Here is a 22351-nt window from a genome sequence, read left to right as displayed (position 1 = left end):
TTTGCAGCGCTTGTGGATTGTGACTATTTGCAGCAGGAGCCATTTGAGAGCCCACGGCAGGACAGCCCTTGTCCTGGTCTGCTGCAGTCAGCACAAAAGCTGAGATGGAGGATCACCATCAAGAAACAGCCGTGTTTTTATTGTTACATCCCTCCTTTTTTTCTTCTTCCCCCACCTATTGCTACTCCCCACACATCTAGGTCTTGGAAACATAGTTAATATTTCCTGTTGTTTTATCCAAGGTGCGGGTTAGACACACAGAAGCACGAGCTCTTTCCCATGCAGGAGCCAGTTAGGCTAATTAGCTGATGTGAACACGAGCTGAATGACTCTCAAGGTCACCTCATATCTGAGAATTGCTTTTGTGCTACATAAAGCTCCAACCTCCCAGCAGACTCTCTCGCTCTACCCCTATTTTCTGCAATTTGTTTTATTTGGCGAACCCAACTCCCTTGTTACCCTGGATCGTGGACAGTTGAATTCACTCATTCTTCAAGCTCAATGTAATGAAAGATTTGGGCCCAGAGTCCCGAGGTATCACCAAAACACACAGGGTGAGCATAGTGTCTGCTCTGCTGTTTGCTGCAGGTTGAAGAGCAGTGCTCCCTGTGGGTGTGACCAGCTCCTTCTGGAAGCTCAGACAAGATTTCAGGTCTATCAGCTTTTAAAAGCAGCTTGTTATTTACCAGTAGAAGCATTTAACAGCATGCAGCTTCCTACAACATAATTTCCCCCACCCCCCCGTCTTGATTAGTTTAAGAAGAGGAAATACCCTTATTTATAAGAATAAATTAGTGAGAGAAGACTGAGCCCCAGGTGCAGTCTTATCTCAGACTCAGACTTTGCACACACTTACCAGTGGTGCAAGCTACTGCACTCAAAGGAGAGGATGTTTAAAGGCAAGCACTGAGTGCTAACAAATTCAGCAGTTTACTGATGATGGTTCTGCTAATATGTTTATGCAAAACTTGTCCCTTGATTCTCCCAAGGCATGGGTAAATGCATGCAAGCGGTGTTAATGATGAGCTACAGAAAGTGTCAATGAGCTCTTATTTTACTGACAGCACTGCACACATAGGCAGGCACCAAGCCCAGCTACCTTTTTAGGGAAGGCCAAAGGGCTGGGATCCATACTTGTGTTTAGGTTCTTACATCCCACATAGGTGCTGGCATCTAGACCCTCCCCACCTAACACCAGGCACGCTGTAAAGTTCATGTGCTCGGAGCTTAGTCACCCAAGTCAGTGAGAAAAAAATCGGTGTTTCAGGGGTGATTCAGTCTTGAGCCACCTCTCAGAGCCACACTTCTCCATGCAGGAAACTTCTTTCAAATGGGCTCCCAGCTGCACTGCCACAGGTGTCCGAGAGCAGCAAGTGCAGCTTTGGTGCTTCACAAGACCACAAAGGAAGATAACAGGCCTGGCCTGTAAACAAGCCTGGGGAGGAACTTTGTGTGAGAGATTGAAGAGCACTTCTGTTAGCAGCAGAAACATGAAGAAAAGATGGTGCTTTACCTTCCAGGAGTGGGGAATAGAGACATTGGTGTAACTGTTCTATGATTTCCATGCCTGGGAGCTAGACAGTTGTTGAACCTTAATTTCTGCCTTTCAGACTATTCCATTCCAGCGTTCGAGTGTCTTCCCAAGGATGCTGGGGATTTTTAAGCTGTGAAGAATTTTATGGCCATTTCTTAAAGACCACTGACTCCCATGCATCATGTGTACAGTTTTCCTTTCTTCAAACCACCTAGCTTGGAGAGGAGGGAAAAAGAACCAAAAGAGTTACCTGTAGGTAATACAAAAGAATGCCTGCAAGGCTTAACCCTTGGGAGAATGTGTTTGTCCTATATCCACAGTTTAATTAATTTATTTCTGGAATGGTGCTATCCTGTTTTAGAGCAGACCAAAGCAAACATTTATTTGCAGCTGCCCGCAGTGAGGTTACAAGTAAACTAATGATATAATATTTTCTCTTGGAATTTATTCTATGAAGATGACTCATACTGGACAGCTAAATGCCATCAGTGTTGTGTCAGCTTTTACTGACTAAAGTGTTTTTCCATATGTGATAGTGGACTGTTCTTATTAATGGTTGAGCCGTAAAATCTTGCTTTCCCTCTTATTTATGATACTGGAAAAAATCCAGTGTAGCACAGTACATATGTAAGTCATTACCCTCCCTCTAAGCTCCCCCCCAAGTATGGAATGTTACTGTATTTTAATATATTACAGAAATAAACAAATGCTTTACATGTGGGGGATGAGTATAAATCAGAGATGACTCAAAGGGCAAAGGGGTTTAACAGAGTTTGCCGTGCCTGAAAATCTCTGGAGCCCGAGCAGTATTGTGAGGGGGTGTGGCTGTGCTGCTGCACTCTGCTTCCCCTCGCTGGTTTGGCCACCTCCGGTTCTACATAGTGCCAGGCTTAGTGTTCAGAGTTCAAAAAAGTTTTCAGGGCTGCTCTTTAAAGGGCTCAGGGTAACTGATGTTTTTTTTGTATCATGTGGTCTGTGCTCCTTACTGCTGCATCCCAAAGCCTGATGTTGGGGGCCTTTTCCTTCCAGACAACAGCTGCTATAGCACCTCCTCGGAGACCTCCCATCCCTGAAGCTTCCTGAGGGCCACATGCAGACCCTGAGTACTCCTGCCCCAACCTCAGCAGCTGCAGTCAGCCACTGTTGTGGTGTCCACATTTCTTCTCACTGACACAAGCAAAGGACGGTGGAGGTTAAATACAGAGACACTCCTGAGAATAGGGATCTCCTAAGTGCCTATGGATTTTAGCTCTCTTCCCTGCTGGCAGCCCGTATCTCACATCTCCATTTCCATTAGTGGCCCAGCTTGCAGAGGAGAATGATGGAGATTTCCTTTCCTCAGGAGCTGTGACTTGTATGCCCTCACCCTGGGGAGTGAGGTGTCCCTTGGCTGTTGGCTCCCACCAGTGACAGTGTCACCACCAAAAGGGCTGGAGTCCTTTGGAGAGCTCTTTTAGCCCCACCAGGTGCAGGATCACGGCCTGGGCATCAGCAGGTGCCATTTGCACTGGCAGCAAGAAGGGGCTGCTGAAAACTCATGGCACACACAGTTTCCATCCTTCTGCCTGAACTCTTTCACCTCACCTCTCTCTACCTGTGGACAATCCCAAGGCCCTTCCTTGGGCTTGTCAGCATAGCTGTAGGCACTGAATCCACGCCTGAACATGCTGTGTGGGTAAGGCTGGCTAGGGCCATCAGGGGTAGCTGGTAGTGGCCACTCAAGGGTTGGGTATCACATTTCTTACCCAGGAGGTGCCCAAGTGCCCCTTTGCAATCAGGCCTTGATTTTGCCATGCCAAACTCCTCAGCTCGAGCATTTATGCTTGGATCAATTCTCTGTCACACAGGGAGCGAGGAAAAGGAATCTTCCTCCTACAAGAGCCTTTTCTTCCCTCTGGATCAATGCATACAACTTCATTTGACATCAGTGGGAGCTCTGTCAGAGATCAAGAGCAGTAAATGGCCTAATGGAAAGAATAATAATGCTATCATGTGTACATACCACTTCTCATCCATCTTGCGGGTTTAAAGATCTTCCTCTTGGTGATCTCACTGGTCAAAATGCTCACCCTCTGCTAATTCATACATTTTAATTATCTTTTCAAAGACACTATCAAAAATCGGGAGGAAAATGGAAAAGCACAGAATATGTAGATTGCAAGCTGAAATGAGATGCTCTAAAAGTTGTCTTCCCTTCTTAGAAATATAATAGGCAATATAATCTTCAAAAAACTTTTATTAGAAGCTCCATAATATAAAAACTATGATCCTGAGATTTAATTTCATCCAGCTGTAAAGTAATTCTTTATTGACCTCAAGCTGGTTTATACAGGTCTTTTTTTCTGCCTCTTAATTATAACAGGCACATCTTTATAAGCCACTGGATTATTTACTAATGCAGCACTTTCATTTTATTTCAAGTGGGAAGAAAATCTATTTGTTGTGGGATTTTATTTTTCATAGTGTTTTTTTTCCCCTGGATGTTGCATCTTTGTGGGTCCCTTTCATCTAATACAATATTAGCCTTCATGATGGGGCTGACTACTTCCTTGATATTCACTTGAAGTTGGATAATAAAGTAGGGAAGAGTAAGAGAAAGACAATAGAAATAGAAAAGTCTGCATGTGGCAGTTAATTTTCTAGCAGCAGCATCATTATGCTTCCCCAAAAGTGCTTCTTTGTTTGAGATTTCACTCTCATTTTGATGTGTTGTGGCTCAATGGACACTTAAAATAAATATGGTTATTTTCCCTTTGCTTGAATAGCAAAAATATTCTGGCACTCTCACAGATTCAGTGGCCTCATTCACTTAAAGTTTAAACAGAAGGGATGAAAGCAAAGCTAAGTTATTTTCTATATTTATTTTGGCATCCAACAAAATAGAAAACATCATCTTGTTACTGTAAATGGTAATTACAAAGATATTATGAGTTTGTTGATGGCATAATTCAGAAATTCTTAAAAAAGAGGAGGAGTGCGTGATAGTGTAAAAAACTGCAATGGACTGATTCTCAAGAAGTATTCTATCTATGTCAGGTATCACCATATACTCACATTGTGGAAGACCCTCTGCACAATGAATAGATTACAGCAAATCACAAAAGCGAGGAATCACAATAAAAGTATTTGTGTCTCATTTCAAAACACACTAAAGAGCTAAAATTAAACATGTGCTTCCCCTCCCTCAGCTGATTCACCTCAGTCTTCAGTGGGGAAACCAAAGCACTTCTGTACATGACGCAGTAAAACACAGAAACTGAGACTATTGATAGAAAATGATTTTAGGGTAATTGCTGCTTGCATTCAGTCTGCTCCTTGGAGATGAATGAGTTGTTATTAACCATATGCTCAAATCTGTGATGAGTAAATCTGCCTTGTTTGCCCGGACGGAGAGATGGGTCTCAGAGAATGTGAAGGGATACGAGGAGGAAAGAGACATTTTAACATGAAACCTACATCAATGTGATACTTAAATAGAAGAGAAAAGGTCTTCTGGGGTAGGAAGGGTTTCATGCAGAAATTCTGAAATTTTAAGAGTAGGCAACTGGTGTTTAATTCATTTTATGAAACAACACACCATTCCATTAGAACAGTTGGGAAGAAATTCGCTTGTCCAGCAAAGTCTCAGGACAAAGGAAAGCATATGAAAATATTCAATATTTTCCCCACAAACATTTGGATATTGGACAACACAGGGCAAAACAGAGCTTGTGAGCAGCTGCCTGCTGTGGCAGGGGAATGTGTGACTCCATCAGATCCTTCATTAGGTGCCAGAAAAGATGCATGTCAGGTAGCAGCCACCACGCCTTGGTAGTTTGGAATGATTCAGAATACAGGAAAAATTCTCAAGACTACAGGCCAGTTTAACTCCTTTGAGCTCCCATTAATGAGCTAAACCAGCTCATTTCCAGTTTCCAGAGCACTCCTTCTATTGCAGAGGTCAGGGCTGAATCTCACAGAGGTTAAGTGCCTTTCCCAGGGCTGGAGAGCGACAGCAGTAAGGGCTGTGGGGACTGATGACAAAGATAGGTCACGCAGCAAAACAATTGCAAGTCAGGAAAGGAATCTGGGCCATGGGGATGCTCAGACCCCCACACAGCCAGACGAATGCTAGCCGTGGTGGGAATAAGAAAGAAGACATTGTTCCTTCAAACATCTTGGGACTGAATGTTTATCAACACAGAATCCTCTTCGGATTTTTTTCAAAACATGGTTCAGCCCAAGGCTTTCCTGGATATCAGAGAAGGAGTTAATAAAAGGCAGGAAAGACTAATGAGCCTTTAGTAGACTTGAACTCTTATTTCAGAGTTACAGTATAGATGTCTGCAAATCAAAATAATTTGAAAAAAATAATGGATTCCATCTTTATCTGGAAAATAAAATCATATAAGAAAAAACTGAAAAATCTCAGAAAACATCCACCAGAAACACATCATTATCCAGACTTCTCTAGGAAAGTATGAGAAAAGATAAGATCAAAGGTGGATGCACCAACTGCCTTGAACCATGTTTATACATAACATCTTCCATGTGTTCTGCTTTTGAAAGTAGATTAGCATTGGAAATGATTCAAAAACTTCTTCAAAATGAGCAATGCAGCTTTAGGAATACCAACAGGAGGATGAGAAAATGAACAGAAAGAGGTTCAGATCTAGATTCAGGGTTGTAAGGGAAGCTGTTGTCAAGTCCTTGCAAGTTAAAGATGTTGGGGAAGACATCCAGACATCTGGACACAGGGAGCTGCTTGTGTCACACGAGAACCTCAGCTATGAATAGAGGGAACCAAGAAGGGCAGACCAAGGAGAAAGAGAATTATGCTGAGCTTCTGGCAAAGAGAAATGAAAATAATCGAAAATCTCTTATTCATTCATTTTATATTATGTTTTGGGTGTGCAAGAGGCACAGAATATGCATTTGACTTAGCTTTTAGTACACTTTTTCCTTTTTTTGTTCCTCTCATGTCACAAAAGTACTCTTATTTAATGGGCTAAGATAAGCTTGGGAAATGGGGGTACTTACCTTCTGCATGGAGCCCAGATGTGGTGATGGAAGCAAAGGGAACCTGCCAACAGCTCCTGGAGGCCAAGATTAACCAGAGTTTTCTAATTTCTGCAGGTGTCACAGTGGTTCATCAGTGGCCTGATTTCACTAGAAGATTCCAGTGTGCTAGATTATGGAAAGGGGGTGTGTAAGAGCCTCTCTGCTGACTTCATGCACACAGTTTGGGTTTCTTTGTTGTGTAGGAAAGAAAAGGAGGTGACAGAGGAAGCTGTCAGCTTGCATGAGGCCAACATTTCCCCAGCTGATTTTGACCAGCAAAGTTGTCTTTGCTCCATTTGAGAAGGCTGAAGGGAATGTGTCCCTGCACAGAGCAAATCCTAAGGAATGGTAAACATTTTGGCATTCAAAATACACTTGAAATACTACATGCCAGACCTACTCTTCAAAGAAGTTACAGGTCCAGCCTCAGCCCACCCCCCGAGTACATGCTTTGCTTTGAGTCCCACTGAAATCAATGCCCCTTTGAAGTGCACTTTCCAACACTTTCAAGAAGCACAAGAGAGATAGCAAAAGCTTAACCTAAAGTAATGGCACTGTGAGCTATATCACTCTTGGATCTATAGCCTTTCCATCTGCAGCTGTATAGATGGGCAAATTTCTTTTGATGCCTGGAACTGTGTTGCGGCACACCGACATTTAGAAATTGCACCTCCTGATTTATTGCTTGAGTGAATTTCTCTTGTTGGTTGCAGCAGAAGGCACAAGAGAGCCTCTGTGGATCTGGCCAGTCTGAGGACTCGTCTGGTTGAACTTCTGCTGCTGCCAGTGCTGGGAGGGCTGCCAGTGATGGGCAGGTGGGAAGACACCCGGGTGAAGACAGGATTACTGGGACTGCTGGAGAGTAGGTGTATAATGCTGTTTTCCTCTGAAGCTGAAAAGCTTCAAGGGAAAGCAAACTGCAGCCTGGCTCCAGCATGGAGATGCCTCACCCTGCTGTGCCTCCAGCTGTATGGTCTGGCACCCTGTGTGCCAGAGTGAGTGCCAGAGTGCACCTTGACGACTGGGCAGCCGGCTCCAGCATGTTCCACTGACACTGCCCGGTCTACCACGGGGTCATGTCACTTTGGGTCAAAATTGCCCCTCTCATTTCCTTTCACGTGTCCCTGCAAAGCTCATTCTCCACATTCTGCCACTCCCAGATCACTTCCAAAGCTCTGACTTTCTAGGTTTCTCATCCCCTTGAACATCTGCCTTTTGTCTGGTTTTCCCCTAGATATATTTTGTTTCTTTTTCTCACTGAATGTCACTGTTATTTTTCACCTCGTATCAGTCTATTCCCACTTGTGTTTTCAACAGTAATGTCTGGGAATCTTAATAAACCAGAGTATCAAACACAACAACTTTGGTTTTTAGGAACCTCTGAGCTAAGGGAAAGGGAAGGCAAACACTCTGCCCACAGACACAAAGGTGGGTTCAGACTCTGGTGGCACAGAGAGCATTTGAGCTTACACCTGATCTGCAAAGATAAAGTTTTTCATCTGTTTGAAAAGAAAACAGCAAAGACAGTACCGCCCTCAGCTCTCATGGGTTGTAAAAATGAGCATCATTAAGATGAAAAGCAATATGAATAGAAGAAGAAGAAAAGGCATCCCTATGAAAAGTACAATTGGCATTTCAGAAGCTGCTTTTGCTTTTAATCTGTAGGTTTTAGAAATGAATCCACTTTAGTTGCTGTAGTAAGAGATGACTTGTGCTGAGTGGGCAATTTTGGTGGTGTGTGGAGGAGCTGAGTGAGAAAGCCCTGCCCAAAGGAGGTCTATGTTCAATCTGACATTGCTCCAGGCACCCACAGCTGACCTTTAAACCAAACACGAGCCCTGGGCTCTCCCTGAGGCCACCAGAACTTTTCTAACATGTGCTGGGATTTAGTGGGGATGCTTGGAGATTGGATGGGGCATATTTATAGAGTACAGGTTCAAACTGCTCCACAGTTACCTTGTCTGTCCCACATCTTATGGTGTTCCACTAACCTGGGTCTGGCATTCCCTCTGCATGGGAATCCTCTTTTCCCCTTGGAGAGGACCATTTTCCCCAGCTCCATTTCAGGGTGCATCTTCATGTCCTCGCTATTCCCCTAGCCATTATAAACAGTGGGTTAAGGCTGGATTTTATAACAGCACTGATGTATCTCCTTTAAAAATACTTCTTCCCTTCTCTCTTCACCGTTCCCATCTCTTTCTTTGTTGGCTTCAGAGTGAATGGGTAAGGGCAAACCCAATTTCACAGTCTTGGTATTATGTACGGTAGGCTGGAGAGCAACAGCTTTCTGAAGCAAGTCTAAATATGGAAGTTCTTATGGGAAAGGAAGGGAGAATGCATCTGTAGCAAAAAGGAAAGGTGGGATGAATGAGAAATGAAACACAGGAGGTGATTTCCTTATGGCAGGAGAGTACTTGCTTAGTTTAGGACAAAAGTGGTTATTGTAAAATCCATTAGCTAGTGTGTTCTAACTGCTACCACTTAACATTATTATTAAAGCATATATTTAATTTTATTTCATATCTATATATAAATATTTTATATTTATATTAAATTTATATTATCAGGTATTTGAAGGCACAGCTCAGACTGAAATGAAGGCTAATGAGGAGATAACTGTGCCCTAGCTGGCTAATCTGTGCTAAAATAGTTTCCCTTGTCTAGATTAAGGTCACAGGTCCATGACTGCAAGCAGTTGTAGTAGCTGATTGAGTTTCCCTCATCAGCTGACCTGCACTACTGGTTGCGTATCTACTCTGCACTCACCACAACACTGAATTCACATAATTTCCCAAAGGGGACCCTTGTGCAAAACCTGAGTCACAGTTTATGCTGAGATGTACAAAACGAGTCGTTGCTGTGGCCTTGGTTGGCATTTTCAGCAGAAGATCTGCCTCAGTTTTGTGCCACGAGTACGTCTCTTGATGCCATGACGTCTGGGTTTTGGATCACTCATCGGTCCTTTGATCCTTTAAGAGTCACAGAATCTACGTGAGGCACTGCTGATAGGCAGTCTGAATAAAGCCCCTTTCTCTATCTAATCTGACTGGGCTGATGTAATGCACGATACGAGCCAGCACCTTCACAAGATAGGAATCTAGGAGCGGCTTATGTGGCTGAGCCTTACACCAGACACTGCCTGGTAATGCCGACTGCAGGGGGGAATTAACTAGAGGAACAGTCAAGGCTCTTTGCTGAAGGGATTGCATCAATTGTTAGAAGATATATTTGCAATAAAGATCTGTGGCTCCTGCTAGTAGGTTGGTATCAGTTGTGGCTAAGAACACTATCTTGCCATCTGCTCTTGGCAAGAATTGTACAATTCTTTCTTTCAAGTCGCAGATATTATTACACTTAGTCAGCCTTTGTCAGCTCAGGACTTGACCATTATAATGCTCCCTGCAGGATGCTGCTCGCTGTGACCATCTGGAAAAAGAAGCTAGATCAGTATACAGCTGCTTATTCAGTAGCATTCCATACCACAAATGTCTCACACATCTGCCTTGTCGTCTGCCCCAGCTATTCATTTGAGGGTGTGGTGGGAGGTGCTGCTTTGAATCTATACAATGCTGTGCATGCAGACAGAACTATGCTAAAGGAATACTAGCCTGCAAAGTGAGGCAAAATTTCTAGTTTGGAAGCTTTGCAAGAAGCCTCTGGACTTCATTAAATATAGGGTAAAGGAGTATTTACACCTCCTATCCTAGGTTACATGGACACGACCTGTCCCCACCAATTAAATTTTAACTTCTTCCTCTAAATTGCCCTCAAGCCAGATTGCTGTGACATGCTCCAGTCACTGTGATGAGTGGCACAGAAAGGATGGTGCCCACCAGGTGAACAGCTGTTCTGTGCTTTGTTTCTCATTATCCACTGCACGGCCCACTGCCCCACTGACCACACATTACCCAAGCCTTTCTCAGAGGCAGGTCTGTTCCCTTCCTCGCGGTTCCTTCTGTGTCACTCATCACTGTGATGTGGTTTTTAATCAATTTTTTCTCACAGACTCGTTTGTGGGGGAGATGGTGGTTATGTCTTTGCCTTGCCTGACTGTGATTGTTACAGTCTCCTGGGGTCTCACCTGCTTTGTTCCACCTCTCACACCAAACCTTCTTGCTGTTGGTGGCCAGTGTGGCTCTCTCAAATTGAGGGCATGGTGCCTGTGCCTCCCGGGATTTTTGAATTCCCCTGCCTGATGCCCAGGCTGCCTGGAGAAGGAGGTGCCCACCTCAATGGCAGCAGAGAAGACAAGCAGCAGCACAAATATGGGAAGTCATGGTGAAAGCATCTGACAACTAGGAGCCCTGCAAGGTGGGCGAGGGAAAGAGGAACAAAGACTAGGACTGAAGTCAGGCCACTGGCTCTGTCCCCTGTGGTGTTGCAGAGACTGAACCAAGGACTAGAAGAGAAGGCTGGGTGAAGGATAAACAGCTCAAAGGCTGGCAAATAGCAAGGGCTGGAATGATTAGGAGAGCAGGAGAAGGAGGCATGGATGAGAAAAGAAACAGCAGAGGCTGGGAGAGGCTGGAGCATGTTTTCCACCATGGTCTTGGACAAAAGCCACCCTGGCACTCCTTTGTTGGCAAGAAACAGCCTTGAAATTCACCCTCAAACTGTGCTATCACCCTCATCTTCTCACTGGTCCAAAGATTGGATGGCAAGCTATCGCTACTATCAATTACTCCCTCAGATCAAGTGTCTGAGTCACTTCAAGTCCCGGAGGACCAATCTACCACAGACCACATCTCACCTGCTGGCTTTTCAAGGCAGATCTTACCTGTGGAGGCAAGGTAGAAGTTAAAATTCAGTTCACAGTTGAAAATCTTTGGAGCTGCTGCCACACTGTGAGTCTTATTTTCCCAGGTAGCGTTCATGTAGGTTGTAGCAGCAGCACAATGAGTGCACAGCTCCTCTGTACGTGGCTACAACTGCACGAGGACATCACACAGCCTATTTGCACAGCCCGGTAGCTGCATAACTGCTCTTTTGTACACCAAATCTCTGATTCAGCAACTTCTTTAATCGTGTGTCCCACTTCAAGCACGTCTCTGAAAATCGGGTCTTATGCCACGTACCGCTGAAAAATCAATTTTTGTTGCAGTTTGTGGCTTTTTCTGTAATTTGAGCTCTCTAGCTGGATTTGTCTGGAATTCCATGCCTGAAGCAGAATGTCAAGGAAACATACACGTCCTTATAAATGATTACGTTTGTCAAACAGTTATCTTCCTATGGCTTTAAGTGACACATCAATGTTTTCCATTTTTTCTGCATTATTACCCCACAAAAAAAGGACTACCCGTTTAAAGAGCAAAAATCTGCTCCTAAAACTACCCACAGTCTGAGGGTTTTTTCCTCTTTTTGATTAATGAGAATAAAACAGGATATCAGAAAAAGCCACATTTGACAGGATCTGTTTACTCTATTTACTCCTATTTACTTCCCTTAAACTCCAGAAATTGTATGGGCATACCATTCAGCTTCACATGTTTGTTTGCAAATCACAAACACCCTAAATTGGCATGATCCCACAAAGCCTACCATGCACTACATCCGTCCAAATAACTGCATTTGTCCAAATAACAATTTTATATCTGGTTCATATCTAGTTTATATCTAGTTCTAGTATATACCCTACATGTGCACAGATCAAGATTAGTGATTCAATGATGCCTGCTTAAAAATGGGGAAAATTACGTGTATTATTAAAACCTAGAAGTTTTCCTCTGCATTTAGGGACAATGTTTTTTGGCTGGAGTTATCTAAACTGCACCTTGCCTTCCTACTCCTAGTAATATGCATGACAGACTTTGCTGCTGGCTTCCACAGGGATGATTGATTGCACTTGGATATCAGAGAGCGCGTTCCTGGGTCTCAGGAAGTGTGTGAAGGCAGGCAGCACATGGCTCCCCTGGTGACTTGCAGAGGTTGTATATGCCAGTTGTGATGGAAAGAAACCATGACCTCTCTTTTTTGTCTTCAGAAATTTTACAGATCTGTCCACAGAAAGCCAATTTAGGAATCAAATAACCTTTGTGTTTTCTAGGCTGCAGCCTGAATAGGCAGAGAAGGAGGAAACCACTGTCAATAAATACAAACCTAAAAATAGGAAGACCAAAAGCCTCAGCAGGGCTCTGGAAAAATCCTTAAGGTGGAAGTAAGAGTTATTTATAAGGTTGGGAGCTGAGAGGGGAGAGAGGTCAGCAGAAGACATTACATTACTTACATAGTTTGGGTTCCAGAAATTACTTTCTGGTGCACACAGCATCATTAGGAGGTGTTTCTGCTCAAGTCCTGGGTGCTAGCTACTTTTTGTGCCAACATGTCATGCCGTGCCAGGAAGGAGGTTTCTAGGCATTCCCAGGATGTAAGAAGGACAGGACTCATGACCTGAGACACTGATTTGGAGAGCAGACATTCTTTCTTGCAGATACATGTTTTTCAAAAGGACTTTTTGGAGCCTGAAAGCAGGTCAAGCTGCCTCCACAAGCATGGTCCGAACTGGTAGGTAGTTTGATGGAATTGCAGACAGATGCTAGCCTTGGGTGGAGTCATCTTCTCCAAACTGAACTGCAAAGGACTGAGTTTTCTAAGTTTGTTACCCAGGATGTGTCCAAACATCTCCACAATGGAAGGTGAGCTTTGAGGATTGGTACTGACTTAGGCCACGTACAATTAAGCAAATAGTTCAGTGCAACAGGATTAGGTGCTGGAAACTTAACATTTACATGCTATAGATTTGTCTCATTCTAATCTCATCCCATTAGCACACCAGATGTGTCCTCAGGGAGCACCTTTTCATTGAATTTTATCAGCAAGGGATCCAGCTGGTGTCTCTGAGACTACTCTGCGATGTGAACCCTAGCAGGGAAAGGAGAGGTGCTGAGGGGATGCATTTCAGAAATACTACCCAGTGCAAACAAAAACTCTGTTGTAGACAGATTATCAATCCTCAAATTACCAATTTTTATACAGCTGAAATAGGTACCATGATACCTATCCCTCAGTCTGGGTAGTCCACTGAAAACGTGAGGTCTGAGACAAAACCAAGATGACTGACCTCATTTAAAATTTGAAAATTGTATAGGTTTTCACCTCACACTTTCAAAGGAAATAGAGGGACTATTTCTTTCACAAAAGATCACACACTTTTTTTTCTATCTTTACTCTTAATGGTAATGAAATATTTGGCTATTAACCAGCAAATTACCAAATTCTGCATTATAAAAACTGTACCAATTTTATTTAATGAAAGGTCTTGGGCAAGCCTAATAACATATGGATATTCCAGCCTAATGTAATGTAATAGAATATAAATGACCAGTAAGTGTGTATTTAAATATCTCCTCTTGGGCATATTTTAAATTGGCTATTTACATTAATTCTGAGTTAAATTGCTAGTGAATTTCATGAGGAATTTAATCTAGTTTGCCATGTTAGAAGGAAAGACAGCAGTGATGCAGGAGGTGTGTCCTGCCTGGCGGTTCAAGCGCACGTCCTTGGCTGTGGAAGGACACCTCTGAAAAGCTGCCTGCGCAGAGGAACATCAGAAGGAACTGTTGGGACAGCCAGCTCCTGCATGAAATAATTGACAGCATCCCACGGAGGAGCACTAATACTTCAGAGACCTGATTTACTTCTTGCCCACACAAGACAATTCCACCGGCACAAGCGCGGGACAGGGAATTGCCGTGTGGAGGCGGGAAGGCGCACCCGGGGCTGTAATCACTTAAATGGGCTTTGCTGCATGAGGAAATGAGTGAGATAAGGAGCAATGAGGTGGAAATGTCTCTCGCTGAGGCTGGAGCTTGAAAAGCAGCGGCAGTCCTTCAGCAGCTAATTTAACAGTCATATTGCATATCAAAGGGACCCACTGACTTTTGGAGTGCACAGAATAAATAATTGATACCTCACCAGGGGGACTATCACGTCTCAGCCGTCAAGCTGATGGGAATTAGCCTCATTGGAGGGGATGTTTGCGAGGCCAGACCATAGGCAATACTGTTGATAAGCAATTTGGCTGTGACATAATGCAGAAGTCAATGACATGTCAGTATTTTGTTACACCATTTTACTCTCTGCTCTTCATTAAACCCTTCCAGTGTCTGAAAAGTAATTTCTTTCCAGTCACCGCTGCAGTTGTTGGAGCCCTCTGACCCCAGTGGCCTGGTCACAAGGGTGTCATGACATTCCTGCTGTAACAAAACAGCTCTCTGAAAAGCATCTAGGCAAGAGAGACACTGAACAGGCTACTTCCACTTGCAAAGCTTATTGGATGTTTCTGCATTTGGGAATGAAAATACTAAAATTATTTTTAAAAATGAAGGCTCGGGGTCAGGATCCTGCCAATGGCCCCTCAGAAACAGGATGGTTCAGTGTCACCCACCAGTTTGTACATAAGGACATGACTTTGGATGGGAAAACTGGCTGTATGGCCATTGGCAGGAAAGCCTGTAACCTCAGGTTTCATTTGTATTGGCCTGGGGACAAACACTTCACCAAGAGAAAATCTCATTGCAAACCATTTGGTCAGAGTCAGTGCCTTGTCACTCAACTTAGAATCTAGATGAGGGATGTGAAAATCATCTGGGACTACAACAAAAACTGCAGGGAAGGCAGTGAGTGAGGCTGCTCTATGACACGGCAGCATATCTTGGTCTGATTCTACATTCCCATGCTCTGGATCTGTCCGCAAGCACCTAAAATTTAGAAGAGAGATTTTCTGGAGGCAGCAGAAAAACAGGCTCAGGTGGAAGTAAATCCACCCCACATCTTTATCAGCAATCTCTGCCACAGGAAAAGGAGACATAACAAAGCTTTTATTTCTCAGGGACAGGCTAGGACAGGCTATTAGACCTGAGAGCTCCTGAGTATCACAGCGATGACTGCTGGGACCTTTCAGGGATGCAGAGCAAAAGTACCCTCTGTCACCGTGTCAGGGGCTGAAAGATTGTAGCGCCTCTTGCTCACATCTGAGCAGCGCAAGGCCTTGGAACACTGCGTGCTGCCGCAGCTAGCTCCCAGCTCCGGCCCCAGCCTGCAGCTGTTCCTTGAAAACAACATCCCAGGTCATTGGTTCCACCTGGGACTGGACAAGAGCTGCCCCCCAGCCTGGCCCTGCATGCCATGCATGCCTCAAGCCCCCTGCAATCTACAGGGGGGGCAGCTGCGGGGGAAACCGGGTCAAGCCTGTGCCATTAAGTGCTAATGAACGGGCTGGCAAGAGAGGGGGTTGTTTTTTTGGCTTCTTCCTGAGAGGGAGCCTACCGTAACTAAATACGAAGACAAAGGTGAGCAGGTCATTCCTGCTTTGGGCGGCCCCAGGTCACAGCTCTTTCCACTGGCACTGGGTCACAGCCTTGTGCCGAGCAGCGAAGCTGCTGCACTTGCCCAGTGTCAATCAGGGATGGGGCAGGGAAAGGCCATGAACTCGTTCATGGTGAGAACATGAACAGGCAGAAGACAGGCTGTGCTGTGCTGCACATCAGCTTCAGTAACATTTGAGCTCTGCCTTAAGCTTTGGAGGCCTCAAGCCCCCTTAAGGAGGCTGCTGTTTCAGAAACATGGAGATCTACCTAAAAAATGGTTCTATGGGTGGAATCTGGGTACGGTCCACAAGACTTAAATCCATGGAAATCACCACTTTGCAGTCTGTACTGCTTTCAGAGTCCTGGAGCCAAGGTCAGAGGTGGTAGAAGTGATGCAGATTACCTGACATTACGTTGTAATAAAAAATTATTGGGAAATTGTCCACTTATTAATGAGCAAGACCATTTTACCAAAGTTTCTGGGAACCTAAATTCCATCAGTGAATATATCCTCCCCAATCCGCTCTGGTATTTACCTCTGTACAGGTGAAGAACTAAATACAAACAGGCCCTGGGAAATAAAGTGACTTACTCAAGGTCACACAAAAGACCCGCTGCCTTGCTTTTGGCATTCAAACCAGGTACACACGTTGGCAGCAGTCTCACCCCACGTTCCTCCTCTTTTCTGAGATTAATACCCTCAGAAGCTGAGCTCTGGGGGTATTAATCTCTCTGTCTTCCCTTTTATGGCAGATGGAGCCTCATCTGGGTACATGGAAGGCACTGGATACAACTCAGCCTCTTCTGAGACACTGTCCAATACCTTTAGAATGATATTAATCACCATTCCCCACTGTACTGTTCAGTCTCAGATCAGGATTTAGCATGCTTGCATTTCATAATCTGCCTCTGAATTCTAAAATAATCCACCACAACCACTGTAGTAGACTCTTCAAATTAAAATGCTGTTCAACAGGAAAATGAAGTTCTAGAAATGTATTGCAAAATTAGAATTACCCACAAAATAAAATAATTTTGATGTGACATATCTGGCTGTAAATTTGCCTTGCAACAGAAATATTCATAATTACAGTAATTTGCAGCTCAGCCTCTTGCTGTAGTTACATGATCCCGTAATTGCTGAGTTGTCTGCAAAGCGCTGGTTGTGCTAGCTAAACCAGTTTGCAGCTTTAAAGGAACAGACTCTGAGCCAGCTCCAGTGCGTCCTGAAGCCATGGAAAACTTCCTAGAGGCTGCAGAGAGCAGTGGGCTGGACCTTCAGCTGGAAGGGAGGATACTCAGTCTCCTGCAGAACTGCTTCAGTAACATTTGTTCAAAAGTGAGGAATACTGGGATGGAGACAGATATTGGTAATAATTGTGTAAAGCAACCTCTACTGTAAATCACTGCATCTTAACTGAGTAGCTCTTTATGCCAACACAAGTGGAAAATACTCTGGTCAACATTATGGATAAAACATTGGCCTGGAGTTAGGATACCAAGCTGTTGATTTCCTCAAATTCAGAAATGAATGTTCACTTTATAGGAACCACAATGAGCAGAGGTGTAATTCAATAAATACTACTTCCAGATTACATAGGCATGCCCCCCAAAAAACATTGAGTGTTATGCTTGACTGCAATTAATGACCTTGAAAAAATAGTCTGTTTCTGCTATTACATAAGAAATGGCATAATCCATGGAGGTATCTTGTCAATAACACCAGTAAGCAAAGAACTTGCACAGGAAGGGAGACCCTGAGGTTTAGGTCCTTGATCCCAGGGCAGCATCTGCATTTAATTTTGGGTAAAGCAAAAAAAAAAAGAGTCCTAACATTCTCTGTTCCTAAATCCCGAGCCTTTAAAGTTGCTTTCAGCTAGCTCTACCATCTTGCTTCCTCAAACCTGTGTTCCAGGGAGGTTTATAGTCAGCAAGGACAGAGACTGGACTACCTGTGGAACTGTGTTCTCTCCTGGGATGTGGACACTGTGGGCTTGGACTCCTCTAGATTGTGGTCCAAAGGGATTTTCCATCTCCTAAGAAAGCCTTCTTAGAGCCAAGCTGTCAGAGGCAAGCTGTGCTGCATGGTCAGACAGTATGTAATGCTGTAATAAATAACAGATATTGTTGGGTTTGGTTTTGGTTTTCTAAAATAATTAAAACCTTTTTTAAAATAATGAATACTACTATTAAAGCTATCTTTCTTCTGGTCTATAAAATTAATGATACACTCAGTCTCATATTTTATGACACTAGAAAAAGAGAAACTTGCAAGAGATAGGTTTTTATTCTTCGGCCAAAGTTGTAGCCATGCCTGTTTGGTCAAAATCATTGTTTGAAGGATAACTCCTCTATTATATAATGCGTGTCAGCAATGATCACCCACTTATGAAGCACTTACTGCAGCCAACAGCACGAGGTTTCTTGAAAAAAAATCTGTGACCAAGGTTGGCCAGGTACCAATCTAATTCAGCTAAGAGACATAACCACTAAGGTCTTTCTGCTGTGCCTTTAATTGCCTAAAGAAGCAATTAAAAATCTACTTTATCCAAAAGCTCAGGAGGGTCCCATGACACAGTGCCTCTTAGCAGCCTGAATCTTGCTGCTGATGGGATGTCTGCTTGGAAATGCACCATCCATCCAGGCTTATTCAATATAGCATTTCATTATGCTCACTGCAAGTTAATACCTCCTACAGCAAGCAGGTTCCTGGCACATAAAAAAGCAACCAGCTCACGTGGACACTCATTGCTGTGAGGAGCCTTGTGAGGTATGCCACAGTATTTTATACTACAGTTTTTATATACAGGTTTTGTGGCAGTTGGTTACAAATACTGGTATTATTAGAGATATAAAATATGGCTATTCAGCTTGTGTAAATCCCTTCAAAAGACTATTTCAGTATGTGACCTCTGGAAGGAGAGTTCAGGTGCACATACTGCACCTTTTCCCTTTTCCCTGGGCCACGAAGGGAAGCTGCTAGTCAGGCTTTGCCCAACAAGTTTAAGGAGTTTGTTGCTCCTTCTGGCCTCATTCCACCAGGATTTTCTCATCACTTCTGTTGAACTGGGTTTCTGCCACTGTAGTTTGAACAATGCTGTACATTGCTGACCTTCCTGAGTAGGAAGGAGTCTGACTTCAGACCTGGGATTTGGGATTGTTCATCCCCACACTGCAGTGCATCCTCTTCTTCTGAAATCTGTATCTGGAGCTGCTTGTCCCTCTCCCCCCTCATCCCTAGCAAGCCTTCACCTCCTCCTCATCAGCCCTGGGGGTCAAGCGTGAGATGCTGCAGGTGGGAAGGAGAAAGGTGAGGTGAGATTGTGGTTGCTGCCGCACAGTCAGGAATGGGAGCTGCAGGGAGCTGCTGCTGCTGGGAGGGTGGGGGCAGCTCCATCCTGGCCAGTCTCCTCTACAACCCAGTGGCAGCTGCATCACTGCAGCACGTGTGACCAGTCTAGAGCAGGCACTCTGCCACTTTCCTTTTAACAAACAGACCAAGGGGGACCTGCAATCCCTCTTCAACCTGCAAGCCCAAGTGCAAATGATTGTCCAGTGTTTCTTCTGGAAGTAATGGATTGAAGTACAGGAATTGCCCAGAGTGTCTGGGCAAGCTGCTGTGAGCAAAATCCCCCCTCCCTCCTCCCTACATGCACATCATCCCAAAATAAATGTTGATGCCATCAGTAACCACAGCAGTGTGCCAGCTAATGCACCAGCAGCAAGAGATGTGCTGCTGCCACCTCAACAGAGAGACATGTTGGAGAAGAACTTGATCCAGCTCTGTTCCTATACTCAGTTTTTTTTTTTGTTACAGTTGTTACAGGTCTTTGGAGTGGCAGAAATGCTAGAACTTCTTTCTGGATGGTTCTTCTATCCTCTACCCCACCTCTTTTTATTTTTTAACACATGCCTCTCTGCAGTTTTTAATTGAAAGTACCTTTCTCCCACCTTAAGAGCTAACAGTACTGATTCCTGGGGTCTAATATAGTGATTCTTATAGAAGGACACACTGGTGCCTACAGAGATGGAGCCATAGTCCATAGACAAGCTCTGCAATGGGTCCTATGCTGACCTTCAGCACATGATACCAAGGATCCATCTTCTCAGCAGTTTTCTTGGCTGTGTCCCAAATTTTGGATCAATTTTATGCTATCATCTTATATAATCTATTTTTTCCCTCTCTTAAAAATAATAAAATAAAAGCCATGACAAGAGGGTTGTTACACCAGTAAGAAAAGCAGTAAAAACATTGACTTTATGGAGTCTTCTGCCCTGGGCTGTATGTTTTGTAAAGCATTTTTTCAATCAGTGCCAGGCTGGGATTATGAAGTGTGATAACCAGATGCAGATAATCTGCATGTACAAAGCTGAATAGCTGGACAGTGCAAATGGCATTGATTTTTGTCATACTTGATGAAAGTTATTATTCTGACCTTAACGCTTCCTTAACTTTCAAAGTAGTGTGTGGTGTTTTATCTTTACGGCTTCCTGGCCCCATACTGCTTCTGTCCAAGATTACAGAAATTTTATCAGGGATTTCAAAGGGGACAAGCTCATACCAATGGTGTCAATATCAACTGCATCATAACGCTGTTCTCTTGGAAAAAATACCTGAACAGAAGTTCCCTGAATAGGAAGAACTATAGTATGTGTACTAGCACCAAATATTTGCCATATGACTTCATGTGGACCCACATGTCTGTCATAGTTCTCACAGCTGATGTGGCAGCAAGTAGATGCTCATGAGCTGGGCTCATTTTCAGGTGTCTGTTTCCTCTAGATTGAAGCCAAAGTCCAGATCTGTTGGCAGTGACTCTGTAATGTCAGTAGAGCTTATGCTTCTGTGGCCAAAGGTAAATTGTGTCATTCTTTTTAATGAAATGTTCCTTAATTGCCTTTTTCCTTTGAATAGCATGTTTGATAAATAGAATATACATTTTATAAAGAGATTACAGAAAAGGAGAGCTGCTAATACCATTATATTATCTTGCAAATCCTAAACCTGAAATTGCCTTTTGCTTGCTGTTCTACAGCACATCTTTTCTTTGTGTCCTCTATAGCTGACAGAATAGTGTTTGTTTAAAAAAATATGTGACAGAAAACACCATGGGAAAAAATGTATTGTGAAATCTCAGCCAACCCATGGGAAGGCTCAAGCCGGGACTGTCAACACACACAGTCCCAATTCAATGTCTGCTCTTTGCAGCAGAAGAAGGCAGTGCAGAACTAAGCAGAAATTAATTAGAAGAACAAAAAGAAAGAACAGAGCAAATTTTATTTCTTCCTAATCCCAACCCAAACACGATTGGCAAGTACCTGTCTACTGTATAAGGATATAGTTTCACTTTGTAGTTCCTACCTAGTGAAAGCCATAAACGAGCTCACAGTGAAGTTCTCCTTTTTTTGAAAGCCCAAACAAAACTCCTACTGATTTCAGTGGAGCTAGGCTTTCATTTGATAAGCTTATCTTCTGCAATTTCAGCACTCTAAGAAACCAATATTAGTCTTTTGTTTTTTTTCAAATCCTGCATTTCTTGGTCTGTGTATTTCAAGTAACTCATCATAAACACTGTGAACATATAGCGTGATGCCATATATTTCTCAGAATTGTAGGATGTCATTTTACTCCTTGCCCCTCACAGAGACACCCCAGATAAAACAGACAAAAGGCTTCTGTGTAACTCTCCATAGTGTAAAACAAGACCAGCCCTTAAATTGACTTTTCTGATTGGAGGTGGATCTTGAGATTGATTAACTGTCAGGGCTCAAAGGTACCCACAGACTCTGCCTAAAAATACCTATTTGTTTGGCTTGGTTCCATCAGAGAAAAAAAATTGTGCCACACCCCAACAGATTCACTCACATCCGTTTTAGATGTTTTGGACACTCTCCAAATAAAAGTGGTTTTGCTATAGCTAAGGAAAGGTTTTCACCTTTGATTATGAAGTGGAAACATTGCTATGGAAGTAAAGCATCAAAAAACAAAACAAAACAAAAAAAACCCACCAAAAAAACCCCAACAAAAACCCACCCAGGAACTTCAAGTGGATTTGATAGCTGTTTATGCCCAAGCTGTCACTTAAACTTCTTTTGAAGCATGAGTCCAGGAGTCCAGGACTCCACAGGAGTCCAGGCCAGAAGTGGTGAGCAGCAGGTCTCTGAGCTGCTGTTCTGCTTGGTACTCTGATCTTCCCAGGTTGCTAATGCACCCCACAGTACCAGGGTCTCACTGTGTGCCAACAAACCCTAGAGTTCACAGGACTCTTTCTTCTACTAAGCTACTAAGGAACTATTTTTGCAAGCATTTAAGCATACTTTAGAAATGGTCTGGATGTGGGATGTACAGCCAGTGCCAGGCTTACCTTCCAGAATGAGACTGCCCTTCCCAGCTGGCATGACCTGCACGGAGAATTTCCGATAGTGTCATAGCAATGTACACATTGCTTATCACACAGAGAGTTCCATTCAA

Source organism: Fringilla coelebs, assembly GCF_963513975.1.
Source record: "Fringilla coelebs genome assembly, chromosome: 2".
NCBI classification, from domain to species: domain Eukaryota; kingdom Metazoa; phylum Chordata; class Aves; order Passeriformes; family Fringillidae; genus Fringilla; species Fringilla coelebs.
The sequence above is the reverse complement of the archived record's forward strand: the minus strand, read 5'-3'. Positions refer to the sequence as shown.